Source organism: Notamacropus eugenii, chromosome 6, assembly GCF_028372415.1.
Source record: "Notamacropus eugenii isolate mMacEug1 chromosome 6, mMacEug1.pri_v2, whole genome shotgun sequence".
NCBI lineage: Eukaryota > Metazoa > Chordata > Mammalia > Diprotodontia > Macropodidae > Notamacropus > Notamacropus eugenii.
The window spans coordinates 1,155,437-1,164,081 of record NC_092877.1 but is presented as its reverse complement, the minus strand read 5'-3'; the positions used below and the strand labels follow the sequence as shown (position 1 = coordinate 1,164,081).

General features: G+C 37.8%; 1 pseudogene; it reads left to right on the top strand.

The window, feature by feature from the left end:
* Positions 1-3,307: 3,307 nt before the first annotated feature.
* Positions 3,308-4,233, top strand: LOC140511506 (olfactory receptor 4C11-like; annotated as a pseudogene).
* The last annotated feature ends 4,412 nt before the right edge of the window (positions 4,234-8,645 follow it).

The window sequence follows — 8,645 nt, the reverse complement described above, 5'->3', positions numbered from 1 at the left end:
ATATTTATATGTATACACATACACATGCACATATGTGTGTATGCATGCAGGTTTATGTGTGTATACATATATGTATATGTGTGTAAGTGCATATATATACATATATAGACATAGACATATAAAGTTTACTTATCTCTATATGTGCTTTACATCTCAGGTAGAAAGGGATAGGTTGTTTTCTCTTTTGTTAGGGTATAATATATTGCCTGGAATTCTATGTTTGTAAATGTTTTGATAAATGTTTTCAAACTTGTAATTACATAAAATCCTGTGAAAGGTATCTCTGAATACATTTGGGTTATTCAAAAGACACCTTCCAGGTCATTTGTAATGAGATATTGTTTTTAGAAACAATGCGATAAATGAAATTATTTTAACTTTCATAGATGGTAGACAAAAGTTCATTGCCTATATAATTCACTTAGCTGGTAATTAAGCCAAAGACTGGCAGTCAGGCAGACTGGCACTAATTGGTTAGGGAACTTTGCTCCTTCCCTGACCAAAGTCAAACGAGCTAAAGTCGCCAACTATCCCACAGAGGGTGGCCTCTTATTTCCCTGGTGACAGAATCAGTTATCTAAGTTTCTGAACTTTAATGCAATATCTGTAAGTATCTGTGTGACTAAGAAAGACTCTGTCCTTTACGTGTTCACTGTGAATCAGAATATAGGTCAGAGACAGCAGAGCTCTGACCTTCATTGTAACACAAAAGGGAAAAATATTCTTTATGAAATTTCAACAACATCTCATTAATTCTGTCAAAGGTAGGTACCTCTCCTAGTATCACTTCTGGGTCTTCAGGAAAGATGTGTAATGAGATGGTAGTCCAAGGAACGTCATAAATTTCCAATTTGTTAAACAACATGGTCTCTTTTGTTTAAACTTTTTTTTTTTTTTTGAGAGCACTGGTGGGCTGGTGCTGAGATTTTGTTAGAAGAGTGAATATTTTTTTTAAGAGATTGTCCGCTGCAGTACAAACCACCAAATTTCTGTAATATACAATCGTACAGAATTTCATCTGGAATTAAGGCACTACATGACCAGGCTTTCTAGGATCATACTAGCATGTAGCAGAGCAGAATGCACATGCAGATCTCTTACCACGTCACCAACGTGTAGTTTTAGCTGATGTTACATCGAACTCCTTCAGATGTGACAGTACTTTGCTTGGTGCCTAAAACATGTTGGGACCTTAATAAGTAGTTATTAAGTTCATTGTCTCTTCCAAGGACAGAGGATTAAAGATGAAGTTTGTAGGTGGATCCTAATCTAAGGAGGCAAGAATTGGAAAGGTGAAAATGGAAGGTAAATGACATGCATAAGGTAATAATACTTAGGACATAACTAATATTCCACAGAACAATATATACATTGTAATATGATCCCTATACAATTGTGCAGAATAGCCTTTTCAGTTTTGATTATTACCATTTTATTGTTGAGACATGGAAAGGTAAAAGGAGTTACATGACTCATTGAAGTGACAAATATAATAAATATTAGAGGAAATAATATGAGGCTTCTATTTCCTCCTTTCTTCATGTCTACTGCTCAGTCCACCACACTACAATGGCACGAGGTACTCAGACACATTCTAGTTAATACAATCAATGTATTCATTAGTTATTGTAATTTGCATCCAATATTTTCTTTGTTCTTTTTTCAAATTTTAAAGCAAGGAGAGAATATTTGTGTTACTCTTCCAATGCTCTTACTTCTCTTCATAAATGTCAATTTTATTTCCCAATGGACACTGTCAAGTTTATATTAAATATTTATTTCAATCAATCCTTGAAATATTGAAAAGTTCTTAAAGCATATTTGTCATATCAATATGATTTTAAAGAAATAGGGGAAAGACAAGGAGAGGAAAGGATAGGGCAGAAGAGGAGAAAAAGATATTTCCGATGAATTCTTCCCTTGGTGTCACACATGGATTTTTGTGCTTAGTTTGGGTAACATATTTAGAGAGGGACTATAATGATCTCTAGGATATTCAGAGAAGAGAAACCACAAAGGCAATCCTTTGAAAATTGTGGAAAATAGAAAATTTATAGAGAATATGACATTAGTGATTAATCATTGATAGGGATGGCAGTCGAGAGAGAGAGAGAGAGAGAGAGAGAGAGAGAGAGAGAGAGAGAGAGAGAGAGAGAGAGACAGAGAGAGACAGAGAGAGACAGAGAGAGAGACAGAGAGACAGAGACAGAGACAGAGAGAGAGAGAGAGAGAGAGAGAGAGAGAGAGAGAGAGAGAGAGAGAGAGAGACAGAAACAGACACAGACAGAGACAGAGACACAGACAGAGACAGAGACAGAGACACGGAGATCAGAATTTTGAATATTTGATCTCACAGGACAGAAATAGTAACAATTTTGTAGGTTAAGAAGAAGTAAATATAAATCTCATATCAGGAAAAAAGTCTTCTAAATACTTGGAACTTTTCTAAAAGATAGTAGGAACACAAAGAAATTTTCTTTTTTATTAGTTATATTCACTTGCATGCTGGATAAGTATTTATTGGGAAAGGTGTAAAATGTATTCCTTTTTATATAAGAGTGGGCAATGCATATTAGGAGTTCCCTCAAAATTTAGAGTCTATGAAAGGAATTACTGAAACAGAAAAATCTAGGTTTATATTGTTTCTATCAGATTAGTATGTATTGTAGTAGGATATTATAGTAACTATTATAGTGGGATATTATAGTAACTATCGCCCAAGATATTAACTCTGGAAAGGTAGGGAGGCAGTTTGACTTTTTATATCATACACACACACACGTGCATTTGCACACTAAAATGGTAAAATCAAATAAAATTATCAGATAGAGTTTTGAACTCATAATTCTATCCAATGATTCTGATTTCAATCCACACATGTTTGTTTGTTTTTTTATTCATTCATGTCTTCTTTTAAGTGCCACTGCACAGAGGACATTATTTTTTTCTCTCTCTCTCTCTCTCTCTCTCCTCTCTCTCTCTCTCTCTCTCTCTCTCTCTCTCTCTCTCTCTCTCTCTCTCTCTCTCTCTCTCTCTCACACACACACACACACACACACACACACACACACACACACACGCCATGAGCAAGAAATGTCTTAGATGAATTGGAGCAGATTATAGGACTGCTTTCGACTAAAAGCTCTCTTATCAACAATTTTGAATTTAGGTATGTTAGAAGTTCAACTATAGAGAGTCAAGCAGCGTTTCTTTTATAGAAACCTTTCAAATTCTGCTCTATTAATTCTTCTTTGTTCTTTTCTCATATTAACTAGATCTCACCTGTGTCCTCCCAACTTGAGTTTTAGAGATGAGAAATAATGTGACTGAATTCATTCTGCTTGGACTGACTCAGGATCTAGAGAAGCAGAAAATAGTATTTACCATTTTCTTCCTATTCTACACTGCCACTGTGTTGGGGAACCTATTAATTGTTGTGACAATCAAGACCAGTCCCACACTTGGTTCACCTATGTACTTTTTCTTAACCTACTTGTCCATCGCAGATACTTGTTTCTCTACCACCACGGCTCCCAAATTGATTGTGGACAACCTCTCTCACAAGAATACTATTTCCTTTGATGAATGCATGACGCAGCTTTTTGCTATGCATTTTTTTGGCTGCATGGAGATATTTGTCATCAATTTAATGGCTTATGACCGCTTTGTGGCCATCTGTAAACCTCTACACTACTCAGTCATCATGAACCGCAGAGTGTGTGGCATACTGATTCTATTGGCATGGATAGGGTCATTTTTGCATTCTACTGCCCAGATAATCCCTATCTTGAATGTAGTCTTCTGTGGTCCCAATGTGATTGACCACTATTCTGTGACTTGCAACCGTTGTTGAGACTGGGATGCATGGACACATATGTATCAAACCTTTTAATAGTCTCTAATAGTGGAGCCATATGCTCAATAAGCTTTGTTTTGCTAATGATATCCTACGCACTTATACTGCACTCCCTGAGAAACCATAGTTTAGAGGCAAAGCGCAAAGCCCTCTCCACCTGCAGCTCCCACATCTTTGTGGTCATCATATTCTTTGGTCCTTGCATATTCATGTACACTCGCCCCCCAACCACCTTCCCTCTTCATAAGTTGGTGTCTGTATTTTATACCATTATAACTCCTTTCCTCAATCCTTTGATCTATACTCTAAGGAATGCAGAAGTAAAAAATTCCATGAAGAAGCTATGGAGCACCCGAGTGACTTTAGCTGACCAATAATATGCTCAAGCATATTCTTTTTTTCATGAATGTTTCATCCAAACTGGAAGGAGTGTCATTGATATATGACACTAATTTTAGCAATATCCAGGAGTTCTTAACCTGGGGTCCATGAATTTTCACAATATTTTGATAATGATATTTGAATAGAATTTTCATTTCCCTTGAAATTCAATGTATTGTATGCCTTTGAAAAATGTTATTCATTTCAACATGGAAAATTTGAAAATGTCGTTTGCTGTGGTTTTATCATTATTTCAAATAGCAAAAAAAGTTAACGTGGAGACCTTATTTCATCTTTTAGAGAGAACAAAAGGTAATAATCATGTAACAGGAACTTTTGTGACAAAATGAAGCAAATGCTAGATATCAAATAGCATCATTTCTTTTAATTTTTGTGTGAACTGGGGGATAATGCACTTTCTCTATGTTTGTTTTGTCAACAATGAAATGAGTGATTTGTCTACAGAAGCTCTAGGACAGGGATGGGTCATCTGGTGCCCACATGCCACAAGTGACTCTCTATGTACTTGGGTTAGGCCTTTTGGCTGAGTCCAAGTTTTAGAGAACAAATTCTGTTATTAAGTTGATTTGTTCAGTGAAGTTTGGTTTCAGTCAAACGGCCACACTTGAGCTCCTATAGGGCCACATGTGGCCTAAACATCACACGTTCCTCACCCCTGCCTAGGGATTTTTAGACTTCTAAATTTATGACCTTTTGAATATGGGATTGAGCAAAAATGGAACTGAAATCTTAAAAAAAAGTGGTTTGAGAGTGAAAGAGGTGCAATATCAAACTGAGAGAAGTTGACACTAAGAATCAGAATCTATGTTGCTAATTTCAGTGCTCAATATTTTATCTTGCAGAACTATACTACCAAAATTCACTTATCTAGTACATGTGGCCTTTTTTCCACATTTGAAAATGCTGATGATCATTCAAGCCTGATTGACAGAGAATTTGGGAGACTTATGAGGGGTTACATGAAATTCTTCAAAAAGTAGCCATGTGGAGGCTTTCCATCTCATCTTCACAATAACATATTTCTAAAAATTATCTTTCATTAAACGTTTAAAAAAATGATTGGCTTAAATTGTGGATGAAGTCTTCAGTCCTGAGTCCTAAAGATCTCATTGATATGTTTTAGCTGTGGGACCATAGGAAGTTACCTACTCTCATTTGCCTCAACTATTGTCATAACTTTTTGTGTAGTCTTCATACTTTATCTTTCTCTTTTTCCTAATCCATTTTTCACTGATCAAATTTCAAGTTCTCTGCTTCTTTTTTTCCTCTGCTTCTTTAAGGTAAATCCTGCTAAATATTCCCAGACCTTACTTGCTTCTACATGATATATGAATTGTTTCTTTCTGGCTTCTTGATGGATTTTCTTTGTGTCCTGGACACTCTGAAATTTGACTATTCTTTCTCTGTGAGATTTTATTTTGGAACATCCTTCAGGTACTGATCAGTGGGATCTTTCAATTTCAATTTTATCAGCAGTATCTGTGATACAGGGCAATTTGCCATTACAATCCGTTGAAATACAATGTCTCTGCAATTTTTTGATGTTGGATATCATGTAGTACAGGAATTCTTAATTATTCTCTCCATCTGTTTTCTAGCTCAGTTATTTTTCTGATGATATATTTCTCATTTTCCTTTTTCCTTTTATTCCTTTACTATTCCTTGTTGTATCATGGACTCATTATTTTCCACTTCTTGACAATAATTTTTATTTAACTCTTTTCTTACTTGAAATGTAATAGCTCCATTTCCATTTGTCCTGTTCTGTTTTTTATTTTATTTTATTTTATTTTTTTTAACTTTTAACATTCATTTTCACAAAATTTTGGGTTACAAATTTTCTCCCCTTTTCTCCCCTCTTCCCCCCAAACACCAAACATTATAATTGCCCCTATGACCAATCTGCTCTCTCTTCTATCATACCTCTCTGCCCTTGTCTCCGTCTTCTCTTTTGTCCTGTAGGGCCAGATAACTTTCTATACCCTTTTACCTGTATTTCTTATTTCCTAGTGGCAAGAACATTACTCGACAGTTGATCCTAACACTTTGAGTTTCAACTTCTTTACCTCCCTCCCTCTCCACCCCTTCCCTTTGGAAGGCAAGCAATTCAATATAGGCCAAACCTGTGTAGTTTTGCAAATGACTTCCATAATAGTTGTGTTGTATAGGACTAACTATATTTCCCTCCATCCTATCTTGTCCCCCATTACTTCTATTCTCTTTTGATCCTATCCCTCCCCATGAGTGTCGACCTCGAATTGCATTCTCCTCCCCATGCCCTCCCTTCATCCTGCTTATCCCCTTATCCCCCACTTTCCTGTATTGTGAGATAGGTTTTCATACCAAAATGAGTGTGCATTTTAATCTTTCCTTTAGTGGAATGTGATGAGAGTAGACTTCATGTTTTTCTCTCACCTCCCCTCTTTATCCCTCCACTAATGATTCTTTTGCTTGCCTCTTTTATGAGAGATAATTTGCCCCATTCCATTTCTCCTTTTCTCCTCCCAATATATTTCTCTCTCACTGCTTGATTTCATTTTTTTTTAAGATATGATCCCATCCTCTTCAATTTACTCTGGGCACTCTGTCTCTATGTATGTGTGTGTGTGTGTGCATGTGTATGTGTAATCCCACCCAGTACCCAGATACTGAAATGTTTCAAGAGTTACAAATATTGTCTTTCCATGTAGGAATGGAAACAGTTCAACTTTAGTAAGTCCCTTATGACTTCTCCTTGCTGTTCACCTTTTCATGGTTCTCTTCATTCTTGTGTTTGGAAGTCAAATTTTCTTTTCAGCTCTGGTCTTTTCATCAAGAATGCTTGAAAATCCTCTATTTCATTGAAAGACCAATTTTTCCCCCGAAGTATTATACTCAGTTTTGCTGGGTAAGTGATTCTTGGTTTTAGTCCTAGTTCCTTTGACTTCTGGAATATCCTATTCCATGCCCTTTGATCCCTTAATGTAGAAGCTGCTGCATCTTGTGTTGTCCTGATTGTATTTCCACAATACTTGAATTGTTTCTTTCTAGCTGCTTGCAATATTTTCTCCTTGACCTGGGAACTCTGGAATTTGGCCACAATGTTCCTAGGAGTTTCTCTTTTTGGATCTCTTTCAGGCGGTGTTCTGTGGATTCCTTGAATACTTATTTTGCACTCTGGTTCTAGAATCTCAGGGCAGTTTTCCTTGATAATTTCATGAAAGATGATGTCTAGGCTCTTCTTTTGAGCATGACTTTCAAGTAGTCCCATAATTTTTAAATTGTCTCTCCTGGATCTATTTTCCAGGTCAGTTGTTTTTCCAATGATATATTTCACATTATCTTCCATTTGTCCATTCTTCTGGCTTTGTTCTGTGATTTCTTGCTTTCTCATAAAGTCCTTAGCCTCCATCTGTGCCATTCTAATTTTGAAAGAACTATTTTCTTCAGTGAGCTTTTGAATCTCCTTTTCCATTTGGCTAATTCTGTTTTTTAAAATATTCTTCTCCTCATTGGCTTTTTGAACCTCTTTTGCCAATTGAGTTAGGCTAGTTTTCAAAGTGTTATTTTCTTCAACATTTTTTTGGGTCTCCTTTAGCAGGGAGCTAATTTGCTGTTCATGCTTTGACTTCATGTCTCTCATTTCTCTTCCCAGCTTTTCCTCCATCTCTCTAACTTGATTTTCAAAATTCTTTTTGAGCTCTTCCATGGCGTGAGCCCATTGGGTGTGCTGGGACACAGAAGCCTTGATTTCTGTGTCTTTGCCTGATGGTAAGCATTGTTCTTCCTCTCAGAAAGGAAGGGAGGAAATGCCTGTTCATCAAGAAAGTAACGTTCTATAGTCTTATTTCTTTTCCCTTTTCTGGGCATTTTCCCAGCCAGTGACTTGACCTCTGAATATTTTCCTCACACCCACTCGCCTCGTGATCCTCCCAGCCAGTGTTTGGGGTCTGAGATTCAAATGCTGCTTCCAGCCTCAGGGCTTTTGGCGGGGGCAGGGCTGCTATTCAGTGTGAGATTAAGTTTAGATGCTCAGGTTGGGGCAGGGCTGTCTCTCAGGCTCAGTTCCCTCAGGGAGTTTATGCACAGACCTTCAATAATGGATCCAGGCTCCTGCCTGCTTGGGGAGTCCCGGTCTGCTGCTGCCCCTCAGCTTCTGTCTCCCGAGGGGGCTCGAGCAATGGGGGCACCCCACTCCCCCCTCGACCCCCCAAAGAGACTCTCTCACTGACCCCCGTCACCTGTGGGTGGAGGGACTTGTGTGGCCGCTGGAGATCCCGTCCCTGAAGCCCGCTCGGATCTGTTCCTCTTGGTGCTGCAGCCGCGGCAGGGCTGTACTCAGCTCCCAGTCCCGGCGCCCAGTCCGCAGCTCGAAGAACCTTTTGCGAGAGGTTTGCAGGTCTCTCAG